Source organism: Octopus bimaculoides, chromosome 14 (assembly GCF_046866305.1).
Source record: "Octopus bimaculoides isolate indiv1 chromosome 14, ASM4686630v1, whole genome shotgun sequence".
Lineage (NCBI taxonomy): Eukaryota > Metazoa > Mollusca > Cephalopoda > Octopoda > Octopodidae > Octopus > Octopus bimaculoides.
Window position 1 is genome coordinate 23,383,432 of NC_142941.1, and position 21,745 is coordinate 23,405,176.

Sequence of the window (21,745 nt, forward strand, 5' to 3'; positions counted from 1 at the left end):
AGGAATCAAAACCACAATCTTATGATCATGAATCCAACACCCTAACCACTAAGCCATGCACCTCCACAATTTAGGTATATTGGAAATTATTTGTTTTCCAAAAGGAATTATATACCACTCCATTTGCTAGAGGTATCTATTGCATACAAAGCAATGTACAGTTGCTGCATATGTAGGTCAGATGAATATGCTGTGGAAAACTTAAAGAAATTTTTGGATGTAAATAAAATCTCCACTTTCCTCTTTGTTATCAATGTTATTAAATACTCTATGGATTATTTTAAATTCTGAATAGGAACACGGAATTACCCAATGAGTGAAGTTACCAGTACCTAGTATCTCTTTCTAAGCTTGAGTACTATTTGAAGACCATTGTGAATAGCTGACATTTAAACCAATTTGAGAGATAGTATGGTGTCCGCCAGGAAAGCTTTTCCACTTTATGCTCTCCCTCTCTCTCTAATATATATATATATATATATATATATATATATATATATATAAAAGAAAGTTTTATGTGTGTGCTTATGTTCCTTTATGTATTCGAAAACTGAGTTGCTGATTTTGACATATAAGGTGTCAAGATTCAGTAATCTTTTGGCTATCAAATAAACTCTATTTTCATTTACATATTTTCTACGTTATCTCAACAACCAGCTTTAGTTATTTGAAAGATACTACTCTAAAACGACCAGGTTTCATTAAAAAGTGAAAATAGTTTCACACTTTCAATTTGAACCAAAATTACAAGAGTGATGATGTGTGAATAATGAAAGTAATGTTTCTCCAAATTAGTGACATCTGTGCTATAATAAAGAAAGCTGCTTATTAAAGGCTACCAAATAAACTATGATTTTGGCACAAGTCTTTTTTACTCCTAAAATAACCTTGGAAACGAGGTCAGGTTGCACAATTTTGAGGTCATTTTTGGGCAATATTTCGATTTGCTTCTAATATTTCACTTTTGTCAGCTGTTTCATGCATGCATAAAATTCTACTCAGACAAACATTTATGAAAATGTACACTTAAATATTGTATTAAAATAAGCGACAACCAAAACAATTTCATTAAAAGACATCCATTTCTTCATGTTATGAGGAAATACAGTCACTCTCTCTCTCTCACTTGCTCATGCACACATACATGCAAAAAAGATGTGCATACATATCATTCACACATGGTAGTGTATGAATAGTGTTCTTAAGGTCACCATTTACTCACTTGCGACCACTTCTAGGCTTTGTCACTAATTCAGTTTGTAACCAAATTAGATAATGTTTGCATTTTTAGATTGGTTACATCCTAAGTTACATTTTACAACTACAAAATTTGGAAATTGCTTTGGTAGAAAAAAAGTTTCAGTAAAATATGTGAGGTCAAAAACGGGAGAGTAACGCTTGAAATCGACTTTGGGTCCAAATAATTTTTTTTTTAAAGAAATCTATAGTTTATTTTAGCTTTTATGATAGATCTCAGTGAGAGGAATCTATCCATGTTAGTTATATGCAAAAATATTCATTAGAAAAAAGTACTGAGGTAAAAACTGGTGCAAAAAAAAAAACAAAGGAAATGCCTAAAATTGAGTCTGGCTCCAAATATTATTATTCTTTCAAAAGAAATCTATATTTAAATGCAACTTTTCTGATAGATCTCCATTAGATGAATCCAATGATGCCAATTTTGTCCAAAAAAAAAAATTTTAAATAAAATAAATACTATTGGGGTAAAATGTGCTGAAAACAGAGGCAACGCCTAGGATCAAATTCAGAACCTAAAAAGTTTTTTTTCTTACCTCATATGATAGAATTCATCAAGACAAGTGTCACGGTGCTAATCTTTTCAAAAAATATTCACATATGGTAGTGTGTGAATAACATTCTTAAGGTTAACATTTACCCATGACTACTAGGTTTTTGTTACTAACTCAGTTTTTAACCAAATTAGATGATATTTACATTTTTAGATTGATCACATCATAAGCTATATTTCGAGCTAACAAAATCTGAAAATGGGTTCAGTAGAAAAAAAAGTTTGAGTCAAATATGTGAGGTGAAAAATGAGAGAATAATGCCTGAAATCGACTTTGAGTCCAAATATTTTGTTTTTTTTTAACTAAATCTATATTTTATTTTAACTTATATGATAAATCTCTATAACAGGAATCTATCCATGTTAGTTATATGCAAAAATATTCAGTAGAAAAAGTACTGAGGTAAAAGTTGGCGATAAGAAAGGAGATTAATGCCTGAAATCAACTTTGACTCCATATATTATTCTTCTTTCAAAAGAAAACTATATTTAAATTTAACTTTTCTGATAGGTCTTGACTACAAAAATCCCATGATGCTAATTATATACATAAAAAATTTAAATAAAAAAACTACTGGGGCCAAATGTACCAAAAACAGTGATAACACCTAAAAGCAAATTCAAAACCTAAACATTTTGTTTTTGTTTAGCTCATATGATAGAACTCATCAAGACAAGTGGCGTGGTGCTAATCTTTTCAAAAAATATTCAAAATGAAAAAAGTTATTATATAAGCTAAATGTGCCAAAAGTACGTAAAACAATTTTCAAGTAATATCGTTACTTAATACAGTACTAAGACGACGAGCTGGCAGAGTCGTTAACATGCAGGTTGAAAGCTTTGTGGCATTTCGTCTGTTTCTATGTTCTGAGTTCAAATTCCGCCAAGGTCGTCTTTGCTTTTTATCTTTTCGGTACTCGATAAAATGAGTATCATCTGAGCACTGAGGTCGATGTAATCAACTTCCCTCCCCTCTGGATTTAATGGCCTTCTGACAAAATTGGAAACCAACATTGCAAAATGTTTGATTCAATTCAGTATTTAGGTATCTTGCAAAGATCTACCTCATATTCATAGAATACACTATACTGTAGTACATATATATTGTAATAAATATCATTCACACATGGCAGAGTGTGAATAATATTCCTAAGGTCAACATTTACTCACTCACGACCACATCTAATCTTTGTCACTAATTCAGTGTTTTACCAAATTTGATGATGTTTATACATGGTTAGAGTGGTCACCTCCTAAGCTACATTTTGAGCTACAAAATTTGAAATTTCAGTAGTAAAAGTTCAGTAGAAAAAAAGATGAGATTTCAAATATCTGGAGGTCAAAAAGGGGAGAATGACACCTGAAATTGACTTCAGGGATATACACATGACGCTGCATACATACTTTTGTAAATACACACATACACATAAGTAACTTTTAAAATACTTATGAAGGGAAACAAAGGTGACAGTGACGAATACGTAGCTTTAAAGAGAGATGGGGTAAGTTGACAACAATTGATGACAAGTGGACTCTTTTCTGCTGTCCATCATAAATAAACACACACACACACATCTTTATTGCAGAAAAATGTTACTGAGGTTTAAAGTTTAATCATTTTCACCTTATCAGAAAACAGGATTTAGAAGCTAGCATTTTCTGCGTTATAGTTGTCTATCACAAAACGAAACCAAAATCATTATACAAGGAGGAATTTTTATTAAACAAATGAACGCAAAGCGTTATGACGACCTAAGTTGTAAGAACTTCTGAAGTTTTAACAAGTCTTTTGCTTGCTTTTTAAACTTTAATTCAATATTAAGAGTATCAGAATTTAGATGATTATTTCTTAGGATAATTTGACAAGGTCTTTGCTTTCAGATAGTATGATTGGATTTTCAGACTAACAAAATTTAGATTTTTTATTTTCAGGCAAGTTGACAAGGACAGTAGCTGAATTGCAGGCTTTATTTTTTTTATTTTACATGAATTTCGACTAACAAACTAACATTTCCCCCAACAAGAGCAAGTGGCTCCTCCTACCTCACTGTGGATGCATTGGCTATTTTTGCATTTTTAAAAATCTTATATTAGCCATGGCTTTACTATTCCTATGATCATATTATCTTCTTACTATAATAGTTGATATATTCTCATACCTCTTCTTGATAACTCTTCTTATTATATATAGATATAACTCATCTATTTCTTGATTTTATAATAAAATTAGTATTCACTATTATATAGAAAATTATCAAAATAATTTTTTAAAGTAAATTTAAAAATTTTTTGTATTTTTTAATAGATGAGCTTGAAATCAGTTTATGGAAAGTGGATTATATTTTATTTATAGAAATTGGAGTTTTAAATTGGTTTATGAGAATTAGATTATAATATGGAATTTTGGCATATATATGAAAACTTCATTTAAAAAAATTTTATTCCTCAAAATTTAATGATACAATATTGTTTTTGTTTCTTTCTTTCAATGGGCAGACCTGAAGGTTTCTAGTAATGCTGTTCAGAAAAAGCAAAAGGGCAGGTGACTCCTCGTGCCTTGCAGTGGATGCATTGGTTATTTTTGCATTTTTAAAATCATTTTTATATTAGCCAATGCAGTGAAACCCTGTCCAGATAATTTTTTTTTATTTTTAGAATTTAAGAAAAAATATGTGAAAATTAAAAAAACAAAATAAACTTATTTTAATTCAATCAACAATGAAAAATAATTCAAATATTTTTTAACAAAAGAATATTTATTAGTTTTATTATATTGCCTGGAAACAAAAGTGGATTACAATGAAAAATGCGGGCGCATGCATGTTAATATTCTTAAGTTATTACACCTGGGAAAGTACAGAGCAAAATTTCTCCAGTAGAATTTGTTTAATTCGTCACCTCTGAAGGAAACTAAAAAGTACTTAAAATTAAAATTCTACTGTACTTAAAATATTGCAGCCAAGAATAACATTTTTAAAATTAAAATGATTTATATTATATTGAGATAATTTATTTTATTTATTATGAGAATCTAAAAGACAAGTAAATTTCTAAGAACAGGGTACAAAAATAATCAAAAATAAACTTTAAAAATTTTTTAAATCATAGCTTTTGAAATACACAATTAAGATAGTCATTTTATTTAGTTATATCAAGTACAAACAATAAAATATGAAGTTGTTAAAAATATTGCACAAGATTTCTTTTTCACTTGAATTGAAATCCCATTACATAAAAACATTGATTGCAGTAGAATGGTCATTAAATTGTTTCAGATCAACCATGTGCTCTGTCAATTCTTCCACATTAAAAACAAACAAAAAATTAAGATGACAAATAAATCATAAGTAAAATTTATTAATTAGCAATAATACAGAATTAGCCTAATTCATTTTTGGCTAATTTGTTACTTCACCTAAATTTGTACTTCACCTAAATTGTCACTTACAATTTTCTTCTAGGGTGACTAATTAGGTGAATTATACAGTATTTTTAAAAAATTAATTTTATTATATTTCATTTTTAAAATACTGCTTTTACTAAAAATACAGACTTAAATATTTTTTTTCTGAAAATAATAAAAATTACTGGGGCTGTACATGAAAAGAGTTTCTGAATATAAGCCCCATAGGCTTAAAATCAGATAGGGTTATTTTTGGAAAAACCCAGCAATGTTTTTATAATTTTTGTTTTAATAAAATATAGTAAATTTTAGAAATGTTATTCTTGGTTGCAATATTTTAAGTACAGTAGAATTAAAATTTTAAGTACTTTTTATATTCCTTTAGTGGTGATGAATTAGGCAAATTCTACTGTTCTGTAATTTTCCAGGTGTATTAACTTAGGAATATTAACATGCATGTGCCTGCATTTTTCATTGTAATGTACATGAAAGATAAGGTGTGTGTGTGTGTTTGTGAGTGAGTGAGTACCACTTGTACATTCATGCAAAAAAATACCTACATGAGAACACACACCTTTACTCTCTCTCTCTCTCTTGCACATGCACACATGCCCATTTCATAAACACATACATACATCTTTCACTCTCTGCTTTCACTTCAAAGCAAATGTTGCCTTTTCCCTTTCTCCTCTCTTTCAATTTCTGCTCTCTTCAAAGCATAAAGAAATAAAAAAAATTTATGTAAATTAAGAAACAATCATGATCCCATATGATTGAGTTGACAACTTTGCTGCTTCAAACGAAAGTATGCCATTAAATAACTTCTTTTGGCACACACACGCTCTAGGTAAAACTTCTGTATGAATTAAGATATTTCTTGCTGTGTGCACACGCAAAATTACAGCTCAAATCCAATTGAAATAACCTTTTTTTATTCTGTAATTTGTGTTTGTGATAAACTGATCTTTGATATAAACTTAAAAGGAAGTTCTCCCAGAAATCTTGTCCTTTACTTGTTGTTTTAGAATGTCCAGGGTGACATTTGCACCCCTACCTTATTTTTTTCCTAAAATTTCTTCTGATTCCTGTTTTCGATACAGGAGATTATGATTTCGCCCAAAAAACATGTTCTCAATATTTTGATTTTCTTCCTTGCCATCCCAATTTCTTCATTTTCACTTTTTTCCAAATTTTTTTCTTGGTAGCCCACAGAGAAAAAAACAAAGAATTTTCTTCTTCCTTTTTTTCTGAAAGAAACCTCCTTCACAAACATCTACAAACTCCCTATGTTTCACTTTTAGCTTTTTGGAAAGTAGGGAAGTTTCTTAAAAAATAATGTCGTTTACCTGTTCTTTCTAGCATCTCGGGTTTTATGGTAGTGGTCTGGTATTTTTTATGTCTGCTATTTCAGTACAATTCTACGCATGCATGACACATCAGATGAAAGTGAAACACTGGGAGATTTTAGCTTTTTGAAAGCTGGTAGGTGATGGGTGGGTGAGGTGGAGGAAGGGGCATTGAGTGTTTCTTCAAGAAAAATTAAACTTACAAAAAATATATATTTCCCAGATTCATAATCTCTTTATTTTTCTATGTGGATTAAAAAAAAAATTCCAAAAAAGTTACAAATTAAGAAATTGCAGTGTAGATGGAGGGAAATTAACATTTTGAAAATGTGATTTCTGGGCAAAATTTCGTTAACCTCCTTTTATACATTGAAACAATATATAGTTTGTGATCCTTCTTAAGAGCAGAAAGCACTTTCATGCAAATCGTACCCTCTACCCCTTCACATCTAAACAAACAATAACTTCTATTATGCCAGTAATCCAGCTCACTATATATCAGCAGTGTCAATTCTGCCCGTAAGAAATGGACAAATAATACAATGTGGCTGTAGGTCATAACACCCGGGCAATGCTGGGATGCATTGCTAGTATATAAATAATAAGAGTGGCTTGTTCGCAATTTTATAATCAAAAGGTAGAAATATATACGTCACTAAAGTGATTGAGATCACTAGTCAGCATGAGTATTGCTAAAAATAAGAGATAAAACACGTCCTAGTCACAAGAAGCACCTAATCTTAATGATTGACAAGGGAGGCAAGCTCCCTCAGCACCTAGGCTTAGCCATATTACAATGATTTCGTGCTTATATTAATGCTCATCAGTGACTCTCATCTAGCACCTTTGGTTAAACTCAACTCGCCTTGTCAGTTTAAAAGATTATTGGAGAAATCACATGCTGGTTTCCTAAATGGCAAAAGTGAAAATTATAAATAATAAGGGTGGCTTGTTTGCAATTTTACAACTGAAAGGTAGAAAAATAAAGTGATAGAGAACACTTGCGAACATGATATTGCTATAAATAAGAGTGGGATTTAAGGACTGTGTAAAGTCCTCATTAAAGGTCTGTAATATGCAGGAGACTGACTGGGAGAGCAATGCCTGTCATTGTCACAGACGGAGGAAGCAGGTAAGGAGGGGGTTGACACCTTTGAAAAAGTATGTATTCTTCATGAAGAATTTAAGTGTGCTGCTCAAAAGCACACTGCTAGCATAATTAATGGGGAAAGCTCATTTTGCAATGTTTGCTGTCGTGTATGCTTGTCAAGAGCAAGGCTCTTTAGCCACCAATGGAGCTGCAAATGCAAAATATAACTTAGTCCTAGAGTGCACAATGTGTCCTAAAGGTCAGCAGTGGTCATCCTCGGTCACAAGTGGATGGCCATCATATATATATGTATATATATATATATATATATATATATATGTATATGTACATAGGAGTGGTTGTGTGGTAAGAAGCTTGCTTCCTAACCACATGGTTCCAGGTTCTGTCCCACTGCATACACCTTGGGCAGGTGTCTTGTACAACAGCCGTGGCCAACCAAAGCCTTGTGAGTCGATTTGGTAGACAGAAACTGGAAGAAGCCTGTTGTATATATATATAAAAATATATATATGTATTTCTGTCTGTGTTTGTCCCCCCCCCCCATTGCTTGACAACTGATGTTGGTTTGTTTACAGCCCCATAGTATAGCAGTTCAGCAAAAGAGACCAGTAGAATAAGTCCTAGGCTTACAAAGAGTAAGTTCTGGGGTTGATTTGTTTGATTAAAGATGGTGCTCCAGCATGGCCTCAGTCAAATGACTGAAACGAATAAAAGAATATTAATATATATATATATATATTAGACAAAATGAGATAACAAAGTAGTTTTCAGGACATTTATAAGGAAAAAGATATAGATATAGTCTTACAGCTGTTTCTGGGATATTATGGCTGTCCCTTCATCAGAGATGATGTGAAATGGTTAAATAAAGATAAATATTTGAGTATCTTATTAAGGGTATCTCAATCCGTATCTCTGACCTCTCTTCCAAATCTGCATGCACATACGTACATACATACATACATACATACATACAAGCTGTCACAGTATCTTTTCCTGTATACTGATGACATTGTCAGGATTTTCGATACTATGCAGTGGGATCCCATTCTGCTATTGGTGTAACTTTCAATACGCAAGTTTGGTACAAGTTCTTCCAAAATTTTCCAGTGTATATCACTGCATATCTTTTCTGCCTTCATTCTAGGGAATAGAGTCTTAACTTTTTCAGTCTCTCCCAGTAGCTGATATGTTGCATTCAGATGATTTTCCTTGTGTAACTTCACTAGATTGCTTCAGGTTTCCTTAGCTATCAGCCACCTTGTACTAACACACCGCAACAAAAATACTTTGGACCAAAATGTGTGGCAATCCTGTCAAACACAATGCAGTAACTGGGGACTGATATGAACAAGGGTGCATTGTTTCCTGTTCATATCACCAAAATGGTGGCAATGTGCAGGTGAATGGCAGGATGGATTCTGAAAACTTTCAGAACAAGGGACCAGGAAAATATGTTGGTCCTATGGAGGGCATTTGTTCTCAGCTTTCTAAACTATTGCTCTCACTTATGGTCACCTCCATAATTAATAGCAGAATTCAAGACTGTTCAGGTGTGCTACACCAAGAAGATCTCATCAATGAAACATTTGAGGAGTTGGAAGAGACTGAAAGAATTACTACTCTACTCCTTGGAGCAAAGGCAGAAGAGATATGCAGTAATATACATATAAAAGATCCTAGAGGGGTTGGCACCAAACCTTGGCATCAAGAGTTATATCAGCTGCAAACAGGATGCCATTGTACTGTTCTTAAGGTCCCAACCATCCCATCTTGTGAAGGACCTTATACTACAATAACTTTGGATTCAAAGGCCCATAGCTTTTTAACATCTTGGCAAGAAACCCTAAGAGATCTACATGGAGTGGGGATAGATGTTTTCAAGAAGTACCTTGACCGTCTACTGTCTAAGATCCCAGATGAGCCTATATCATGGCAAGTAACTCAAATGAGAGCAGCAATATCAAATTCCCTTGCAATAGCCATTGAAATGGCGAAGATACACGTGGTGCCCCATTATAGCTACAGGTTCTAGGCTGAAACATGTAAAAGAATGAAAGAATATACACATACAAAGACATATATATATATATATATATATATATATATAAATATATATATATTATATATATAATACAGATGATGATGATGATGATATATATATATATAAATACACACACACACACACACACACACACACACACACACATATATATATATATATAAAGCTTCGGTTGGCCCAAGGCTTTAGCAGAAGACACTTGCCCAAAGTGCCATGTAGCTGGGAAGCAAGCTTCCTAAACACACAGCCATAGGCCCCTAATTTCCTCTGATAAGATGAAGAACTTATATAGGTTAGACACCATAGAATACAATAGGCTACTAGAAAATAACATTACACAGACTTACAGATGCACCCCACCCTCTACATATAGGGACATCAACAGTGAAGCTAAAAAATTAGCTAACGAGTTAGAGATAGGTGACAGGGCAGAAATCCTAGCTAAAAGAAATGCTTTCATCACTATAAAAGACCACAAACCGGTCCAGTGAGCAAGCATATTTTGTGAGATATCAACAACACCATAAGAAGGGTCACCAATCTCTCCTTGTGGTACAGCACCATCGAAGTGGCCACATGGTTTAATGCCAACAGGAGTAGATGCAGAGCAAGGTTCACCCAATTTGATATAGTCGATTTTTATCTGTCTATATCAAAAGGATTACTGACCAATGCACTTTCTTTCACTAGGGGCTTCACTGATGTTAGCAACAGGGACATAGAAATCATTATGCATGCCAGGAAGACAGTACTGTTCAACAAAGGTTCAGCATAGATCAAGCAATCCGACCCCATGGGCTCCTTTGATGTAGCAATGGCAGCCTACAACAGTGCTGATGTGTGCAACCTTATAGGATTGTATATCCTGGATACCCTTAAGAAAAAGTTCCCCTCTGTTCTCTTTGACCTCTACAGGGATGATGCTCTGGCCATCTCTAGGGGAGCAAATGGCCACACACTACATAGGCTTAGGAAGGACTTACTCAACACACTTGGCTCTATGGGACTGAAGATCACCTATTCCACCAAGAACATCTCTCTCTATATATATTTATATGCTGGGGCACCACTTTGAAGAATTTTACTCAGACAAATCAACCTCAGTACTTATTTATTTTAAGCCTGGGCTCTTTTGCTGAACTGCTAAGTCATGGAGATGTAAACATGCCAACACCAATCATCAAGCGGTGGTGAGGGAACAAACAGACAGAAAGACACACACACACACACACACACAACACACACACGCACACGCATATGTTGTACAGGAAGGCATCATACCCAATGTTTGGTGTAGCAGCATCATTGTCCACTATTACAAGGGTGAAGGAGATGCCTTTGAAAGAAGTAGTTACATAGATATCAAGTTACTGGACCAGTTTATGAAAATCACTGAAAGTGTCAAAAGTTCATTTAATTAGAGAGTGACTTAACCTAGATGAAATACAATCTGGTTTCATACCAGGGAGAAGTAGTACTGATGCTCTTTTTATAGTTCAGCAACTACAGAAGTAGTTAGCAAAAAGTAAACCACTGTATTTGACATTTGTTGACCTGGAGAGAGCCTTTGACAGGGTGCCTTGATCCCTCATCTAGCAGTAGCTAGGAATAGAAGAATGGCTAGTGAGAGCTGTTCAAGCCATGTACAGGGATGCTGTTAGCAAAGTGAAGGTTAAAAATGAGTAGAGCTGTGAATTTAGTGCGCAGGTAGGAGTTCATCAGTGTTGGTTATCAGTCCATTCTTATTTATGATAGTCCATAATCAAAGAATTTAAGACCAGTTGCCCATGGAAACTTCTCTATGCTGACGACCTTGTTATTATAGTTGAAAGTTAAGGTGGTGAGCTGGCAGAATTGTTAGCTGCCTTTACATTCTGAGTTCAAATTCTGCTGGGGTCAACTTTTCCTTTCACCTTCTCAGAGTTGAGAAAATAAGCACCAGTTGAACACTGAGTTGGATGTAATCGACTTACCCCCTCCCCCAAACCTGCTGACCTTCTGCCAAAATTTGAAATCATTATAACTGAAAGTGTAATAGAATTAGAATTAAAATTCCCAGTATGGAAACAAAACCTGGGATCATAGGGTCTTAAGGTTAACTTAGCAAAGATTAAAATTCTAATTAGCAGGGAAACAGACAGAACACTAAACTGTTTAGGTAAATGATCCAGTTCCATATGTAGACAAAGTGTTCATAGAAATTCCATATGGTGTGCTCAGTGCAAACTATGGACAAATAAGAGGTGCAGTGGAATCAAAGGAAGGTTAACAGAGAAAGTAGAATTTGTTTGTGGCAGATGTGAAGAAGCAATAAATGATAAGAACACATGGGAAATAAATGTTCTGAAATCCCCAGGAGGCTTCCTAGATGTAGTAGATAGTTTCTGTTATCTAGACCTCATATCTTTTTCTTTCTCTCACTTTCCAGGTGAGCAAGCCATGGAATAACCTCTTTAACAAGACACCTGCTCCTCTCCGCCTATTATAGTTTCTTTCTTCAGAAATGTCAAATAAATTTCCAGTCTTTTGTTTTCTCTTCTCTGCACTCAAAGATTACTGAGGATGAGTTGACCTCAGAGACATTCTCCAGTCATGGAGGGGTTAGAAAAATAGTTCTGGAAAAATCTTTTGTTTCAGGTTGACCTATTTTAATTACCAGTGAAATGTTAAGCCTATCTCTTTGGTACCAGAGACTGATTTCTAGTCAAGAGTGATGTACAAGAATAAACTTCTCACTCTATTTTTAAAAGCACTTTCACTCTGTCTCTCTCTCTCTCTTGCAGCACAAGGATAAAGCCAGCTCCCACTCAGAATGAACAATGGACTCACAGAAAATATTTTACAGCATTTACAAATAATGTGTACACACAATGACACAACGGCATCGTTTATCTTATATTGTAACAGTTAATATCATAATTCATATTATATAAATGGCCATCTTCATAATTAATTAATTGTTCTCCATTTATTCATTTCTGTGATACATCATTATTCACACTAAACTTAACTGTTTTTATATATATATATCCTCTGACCTCTGATAGAGGTCATCTAGATAAGAATGCAAATGTCCAATTCTATCTCATTATTATTATTATTATTATTATTGTTGTTGTTGTTGTTGTTATTCTTTCACACCAGCAGCCAGAGTGTTTGCTGTTTTGCGGTGCGCCTGTCCATCCCACCCCCACTACCTATACTGGAAGTCCTTATCCTTTGACCTCTGTTGGATGTCTTTCCCCTGGACACCTCCAATGGCTTAAATGCTCCCCCATCTCTACTTAGTGTTTATCTCTTATGGAATGTAGTGATTATGTAGCACATAAAATGATGGTGTAGTGTATGCAGGTTGAAGGCTATTGTATGTTTATGAGTTCTGCCAAATGCGAGCTTTCTTTTCAGGTACAGGATGCTGCTGTCCCCCATTCCAGGGTCTTGGGGGCCTACACCCTCAGAGTTGGCTCACTTAATATTTGGTACATTGAAAGGTAGGTCTGGTGAGATTGTTGAGATGCTTGTACGGAAATGTGTAGATTTGTACTGCATCCAAGAAGTTAGGTGGAGAGAAAGTTCTGCTAGGTTTCTTACAGGCAAAGAACATAGATATAACACTTTTTGGGTAGGGAACACTGATGGGGTTGGGGGTGTGGGTATACTTCTTGTGGATAAATAGGTTGATAAGGTAATTGAGGTAGTCAGAGTCTGTGATAGAATACTTAAGATTAGATTAGTGCTGCAACATGAGTTAGCAACCATTATCTCGGCCTATGCCCCTCAGCCAGGGCTACCTGATGAATAGAAAGACCAATTTTATGAGACCCTCTTACAGACTACCTCGTCAATGAATGACAGGGACCTTCTCTTTGTGGCTGGCGACTTTAATGGGTGTGTTAGGCAACATGCAGGAGGCTTCCATGGTGTAGATGGTGGCTATGCATTTGGTTCCTGCAATAAGGAACCAGGCTGCTGGAGTTCTGTGATGCAAATGATCTTATGGTCTGTAATACTAACTTCAGGAAACCTGCCAATCATCTGTTCACCTACAGGTCTGGTGGACACACTAGTTAGATTGACTACATCCTCACCAGGAAACAGGAAAAATGGCTACTTATAAATGCCAAAACCTTCCCAAGTGAAGAATGTACACCACAACATAGATTAGTAGTTAGTGACTTCAGGATCAGGGCTAAATTGCTGCCCAGAAGACGACCAACATAGAGAAGAAGGGTCTGGAAGCTTAAGGATCCTGTGAATGGACAAATATTTAGAGAAATATTACTTGAAGCCTTTGACGAAAAAGAGGAAGATATAGCATCACATAGTGTAGAAGACAACTGGAGGTTCCTATAGGACAACTTGTTGAGGGTTACTGACCAAATCTGTGGATGGTGCAAAGTCCCCTCTCAACCTAAGGTAACGTGGTGGAGGTTGACAAGGCCATTAAGGAAAAGAAACAGGCATGGAAAGACTGGAAGAACAGTGGTAGCAGGGAACAGTATCAGATCACCAGAAGGGAAACTAGGAGACAGGTTTATTTAGCTAGAGGGGAAGCAGATAAGAAAAAAATTTGCCAATGTTCTGCGTCACGAGGATCAAAGACTTGAAGTGTTTCGTGTTGCAAGACAGTGTGTGAAAGAGAATCGTGATGTCATAGGAGAGAAATGTGTCCACATGGATGATGGTTCATTTGCATTTAATGAGGTTGCAAAGAGAGAGATGTGGAGATGCCACTATGAAAGGTTGCTAGATGAAGAGAATGAATGGGAGAAAGAGAGTCTGCCGAATGTCGATCCAACAGAGGGACCAGCCATCCAAATTGACAGTACTTTGGTAGATAAAGCAATTAGGGGTATGAAGACAGGGAAAGCCCCTGGCTCATCAGGAATCACTGCAGAGATGATTAAAATATCTGGCGGTGTCGGCTATAGTCTAGTCACCCATGTAGTCAATTGAGTGATACATGAAGTATCACTGATGTAGCAGCACCATAGTCAAGTGCTACAAAGGTAAAGGTGACCCATTACATATGAATAATTACAGAGGTATCAAGTTATTGGATCAAGTGATGAAAGTCATGGAGAGGGTCATAGCCCAACTAATTAGGGAAAGAGTTAGTTTAAATGAGATGTAGTTTTGGTTTGTGCCAGGGAGAAGCACTACTGGTGCTATATTTCTGGTAAGGCAACTTCAGGAGAAATACATAAATATAAACCTCTGTACTTGGCTTTTGTTGACTTGTCTACCGTTCGCTCTGAGGGAGAGACCCTTTATTGGGTTTTTAAGGTGTGATCTAAAATAAAGATATGATTTTCTTCATACATATTATTGATTATTATTATTATTATTATTCTTTTATTTGTTTCAGTCATATGACTGTAGCCATGCTGGAGCACCACCTTTAGTTGAACAAACCGACCCCAGGACTTATTCTTTGTAAGCCTAATACTTATTCTGTCTGTCACTTTTGATGAACCACAAGGTTACGGGGACGTAAACATACCAATATCAGTTGTCAAGTGATGGTGGGGGTACAAACACAGACACACACATATATATATATATATGACAGGCTCCTTTCAGTTTCCGTCTACTAAATCTACTCACAAGGCTTTGGTCAGCCCGAAGCTATAGTAGAAGACACTTGTCCAAGGTGCCACGCTGTGGGACTGAACCTGGGACCATGTGGTTGGTAAGCAAGCTACATACCACACAGCCACTCCTGTGCCTATGCAGCCCTACTAGAAAGTTTAGCAACACCTAGAGAATTTAATGTTTTTTTACATTTTTAAGTAAATTTACTATTTTTAATAACTTGGTTTTTCTAAAATTTATATTCATTGCTTAGAAAAGGCAAAAATCATACCAAATATAAGCATTTCTCTTGACAGTCAAGTTAGCTTTCCCTTCAAACCTTCAAATGCCAAAAAAAAAAAAAAAAAGTGGGGAAGAAGCATGAAATTCCATCAGAGAAGCGAACTCAGATTGAAATTTTGATAAAAATGGGTACGGTTTGTCTGTGCATCCATTAGCTATTTCAAGAACTCTGAAAAGAATGAAAGAAACAGGAAATTATTCAAGCCATGATTGGCCAGGTAGGCCAAGATTAACAATACCTCAAACTGATCATTCTATTCACTGCTATGGAAGAGCAAATCCTTTTTCCTCTGCAAGTGAGATACAAGCACAGTTACCAACAAATGATAACAATAATAAACACCAAGTTTATCAACAATTAAAGATTGTTTGGTAAAAGATTTTAAGCTAAAAGCATACACCAGCAAAAGAAACCTCAATTGAGCAAGAAAAATATTCAAGATGAAATAAAATTTTGCAAGAGATATAAGCACTGGACACCAATTGAATGGAGCAAAATTATGCATACTGATGAAACATTAATTTCTTGATATTGTAGTTATCAGCCTTACGTAAGAAGACCAAAAGGTGAGCACATGAATGAAAGTTATACACCAAGAACTGCTTCTTTTGCAGTGACAGTTATGATGTGTAGGGCTCTTTCAGCCCGGGGTAGATGTGGATTACATTTTGTGCTCAGAGGATCAATATTAAAAGCAAAAGATTATCTAGATTTATGGTAGCTAGAAAATGCTCAATCAAGTTCATAAGCTGACTATGAAGGAGTGATGTTAGAGGTGTGAAGTTTTGCATGCTTTTATTTCATCTCTTCTTATTAAAAACTGCATTGTTTCTTTCCAGCTAAACTGACACCTGACTGTTCAAAAACTTCAAAAGTAAGAAGTAGCAATTTCTCTTCAAAATGGACAAAATTTGGTATCATGGTGTTATCTAGCATCTGCAGAATAAGGCTTTAGGCCCCAAGGACATTCATGCTGACATGGTTGCTACATTGGAGGATGATGCTCTGGTTTTATCAACAGTGCAAAAGTGGGCAGCTGAATTTAGGAGGGAAGATGACCCATGGTCTGCACATCCTGCAACTGCCACCACCAAGGTAAACATTGATCATGTTCACGAATGAAAGGTGACTGACTATAAATCAAATAACCAATGCTATAAGCATACTCCATGAAAGAGTTGAGAATATTATACACAATGCACTTGGCATGAAGGTTTCTGTTCAGTGGCTGCCATCAAAAGCACACCAGGATGACCTGATCATTGGAAAATTTGACATTGTTTGAGGCAGATCCAGCTGGTTTCCTAACCCAGGATGGGTTCATTACTTTGAGCTAGAGACAAAGAGACATTCCATGTGGTGGAAACACCTCTCTTCATCTGCTCTGAAGAAGGCCAAGGTCATTTCATCTGCAGGTAAGGTAATGGCCCATTTTTGGGGGATGCAAAAGGCATTGTGCTTATTGACTATCTTCAAAAGGGTCCCACCATCAATGGAGAGTACTACACCAACTTGCTGAGGCAGTTATGAAAGGCTATCAAGACCAAATGCCCAGGAAAACTGATGAAAGGGTCTTGTTTCATCAGGACAATGCTCCAGCACACAAGTCCTAGCTTTTAATGGCTGCTGTACATGACTGTGGTTTTGAACTGGCTGATCACACTCCCTATTCTCCTGATATGGCCCCATCTGACTATCAGCTGTTCCTCAACATGAAAAAACACTTAGCTCAGAACCAGTATTGCATTGATGAGAACATCATATCTGCTGTTGATATCTTTCTTTACCAACAGGATGAAAACTTCTTCATCCATGGGATCCAAGCACTGCAACACCGATGGAAGAAGTGTATGGACCGTAAGGAGGACTTGAAAAATAAACTTCGTTTGGTCACATTTCATGAGAGTACCTTGGTCAGCCAGTCAACTTTTCAGTTGACCCTCATAACAGCAGAATATTGCCAGAAGTTTGTGGAATCTATGCAATAAGAACAAAAGCATGTCTAAAAGCAAATGGTTCATATACTAAGTATTAAATGTCCATTTATTTATAATTTATTACTTAAAATATTCATTTTAAACAATAAAGCATTTTTTTTCATTGATTAAAGAAAATTTTCCTACTATTGCTAAACTTCCTGGCAGGACTGTATAAATGTGTGTAAATATATATATATATATATATATATATATATATATATATAAATACACATACATATACATATGTGTTTATATAAGTAGGGCAAATTGCATCAGTGGTTCTCGTGAGTCACTGCTGTAATGATGTTTGTCTTACTTTCTGATATATAATGTTTTTTAACACAACAAAACTATGAAGAAATATTCTCTCAGATAAAATCTACAGTGTCATGTCTTTTAATGTTGTATATATATATTTAGTATGATACATACATAACGATTTTAATTCAATGCCTCTTCAATTGCACTCACTTATTTTATTACAGCTCTTAAAGCTTACTGTACTACCAGTGAATGCATTATTCACTTTTTCCAATATATCTAAACAAGAATTTGATCTAAGCAAGTAACAAATGTGTTGCACAGCATTCACAAGTCCCAAGTTTGGTGAAACACACCTGCTATTCTTGTGGGCATTGCTGCTCTAATGTTTGCCTTGCTCCAATATTTATTGCTTTTAATACATGTCTATAAAGAGATTTTATCTCACACAAAAAAAATTACAGTATCATGCTCTATATATACACACACACACACACATATAGATGTGTGTGTGTGTGTGTGCATATATGAGAGCGTATACAGAGGTTGAACAAAATGGAAATGCCACTTATTTAAAATTCAACAAAAAACATGTTCAACAACAACAAAATACACATTCCATGAATTTTTTCCAGACTGTAAAATACCTCATTTCATTGAAGGTTTAATTAAGTCACAAGTTAGTCATGCTGGTGATTTCTAAACAGAATGAAATAGCATTATACATGGTTATGAATGACTAGAAATTTTAAGTACTTTGTATGACAAAAAAAGAAAAAGAATTATTGTGACTTCTATGCATCTTTTTCTTGAAATTCCCTCAATTTCAAATTTCTAATCTAGTTTTGAATTATGATGAAAAGATTACCTCCCTTGTAATAGCTGTGACTGCTATGAGAACCACATGAGAAAATGAATATTTATATGTATCTATATGTGCATATGTATACATACATATTTGTGTCTGTATATATAAATGTATGTGCACATATATGTGTGTGTATATATATATATATATATATATATATATATAAATATACAAGGTTTGATGGGTAAATTGTTGCCATTTTATATTTTTAATTTTGCACATGTGCATTGCTTGTTGACTACACAGTATAGGTCAGTTGGGCATCATCTGTGAGAAAAACAGCACTATGATGCAATTCACTCTGCCAGAAATTTGGAAACGACATTCTGTAGTGCTTGGCATTTGCACCGGAAACTCCACTATGAACATTTCAGAGTGTTTGGGTGTCAATCTGAGGAGAGTGCAGAGGATTCAGAAAGAGTTGGATAAGTTTAATGGTGATTACAAAGGCACGGCAGCCATGATTGACAACGATCCCTCCAAGTCAATCAGGTCCATTACCAGAGACATGGGAGTGTCTATCAGGCAGGTAGTGCATGAAGGCATTCGATATTCCTCATACAAGACAAGAAAGGACCAATTTTTATCCCAAACCATTAAGGACAAGAGTAAATATTGTGCAACAAAGCTTTCGAACAAACTCAAGCATCCCCTCCAATCAAACATGCTTTGTTTTTTCTCAGACAAGAAAAATTTCTACCAGGATCAGATAGTGAACACACAGAACAACCGCTGGCTAGTTAGGTCCCTAAAACATGTACCAAGAGTGATAAAAATCAAAAATCCCATCAACATCATGGTGTTTGGAGTGATCACTAGTGATAGCAATGTTATGCCTTCATTCATCTTCCCACATGGCTTCAGACTCAACACAGAGGCCTACATCAAATGTCTGGAGGAAGTAGTGCTGCCATGGGTGGGTCAAGAGGGTAGTTGCTGGAAGACCCTATGCCTGTTAGTAGGACTCTGCACCATGCCACACAAGCAGGAGGATCCAGTCATGACTGTCAGACAATTTCTGCGACCACATCGCCCCTCTCCCCAGGCTGCAACCCCTTGATTATTATGTGTGAGGCGCAATTGACCAACAAAACTGCTTTTAACACCAAAAATGAACTGAAACCAAGGATTATGACAGCACTCACCAACTTAAACAAGGAGACCATCCAGAAGAGTTGCAGGAGATTCCAAAGTCGTTTAAAGGCCGTGGTTGAAGCCAATGGTGATTTTATTGAATAAATTTCCTCTTTTGTATTTCAAGATATTTTTATATAAACCCTGTATATATGTATACTTTCTTTTTGATTCTCACAGTTTGCTTCAATTTCTGGTGAAATCTATGCTTGTGTATTTACCAGGTTTCTTAAGTCTCACATTGTATGGTCAGTTCCATCACAGAACACCAGAAACCTGAAATCTTAATTTTTTTTGTAACATGGCCATCACAGAAGCTATTGTGGTGTTGACCAACATAGCTATTAAATTTGCCAGCTATGATAATGAAATCACTGCTGATCATTGTTTGCAGAAAAGCCTCACTTCTGGTTATCTGTCAATCTAACTTGTAGAAAATGTTGCTATAACTATTCAGTTATCTTTTTGCACACCATGAATTTCTCACTTATTTTATGTACTTATTTCTCAGTTAACAATATGCCTACACTAACCCCCACCCTCACTTTTAATCAATATTCCTACTGCTGTTTCTTGCCTGTGAAGAGTTTAGCTAAGGAACCTTTCCATCTTACTTCTTGTACACAGTGCATATCCACTCCTCTCTGCTCCAGCATCTTTACAATCTCACCAGACCTACCTGTCATTGTGACTACACTGATGATGACAGCCCTTAGGTTTTGGAACTGTGGGTGGGAGGTTTACTGATAATTTTGTTGATTGTTCTTAGATTTCTGAACCTGTTGGGAATAAAAAACTTGCGCTGTGACATGCTGATAATTGGAAGGTTCACACAGTTATGGTTGTCCTGTCATTTAATTTGCTATCATTCACCCATTCCCCATAATTTTGCAATGTATAAGTGTTGTATACTTTGTTATCAATTAATATCATTGGTATAATAATACTATTATTATTATTATTGTTAAGCTGGTAGAACTGTTAGCAAATTGGAAAAAAATGCTTTGTGGTATTTCTGACAGCTCTTTACATTCTGAGTTCAAATCCTACTGAGGCCAACCATGCCTTCCATCCATTTGAGGTCAATAAAATAAAGTTCTAATCAAGTACTGGGATTAATGTAATTGACATGCTCCTCTCCTAGAAATTGCTGGCCTTGTACCAAAACTAGAAAGAATTATTATTGTTTGGTGTATAGCCTCAGTTATTTGATAAAGGAGGGAGAAGGATAGTGATACCGAGTACAAGATGTACATGTAATATGGGTGAGACAAAGGCAGTGTGAGAGGAAGGTTAAAGTTTAGTTTACTAAATGGGAATAAATCAGGATAGCTTTCTGCCATTTGGTGTGTGTGTGGGGTGGATAATATATCATGAAAAATTCAAATGACCATGGAGAGAGAGAGAGATATATATAAATAAACAGTTCAGAGAAATGATTGGATGTGGCAAAGGAAGAATTTCTTACTTTCTTTCAACAGAGCACAAGGCTTTTGTCTGAGCAGCATTGAGAGTTGAAGTGGCTGGGGCCACACTGTCCAAAAATATAAGTGGAGAGGAAGATCAATTGACCAATTTTACTATAAATATTGCAGATATAAAGAATTAAATTCTAATCATACTATGTTATGTTTATATCACATAAAATAGCATAATATTTTTTCAAATAAAATTTATATTGAAGTCAAGGGGCATTCAAATCTTTGGAAAAGATCTTTAACGTTATTTATTATATTACTGCACTATCATATCAATGAAGACAGATTCTTTGAATTTGTTTATACCACATTATGGACATTCAACTTCCATTAGGCCTCCACAGCATACAAGTAGAAATTAAAAAATTCTGGTCTATGAATAAATCTACAAGTGAGGTTAACCATACCACCTAAA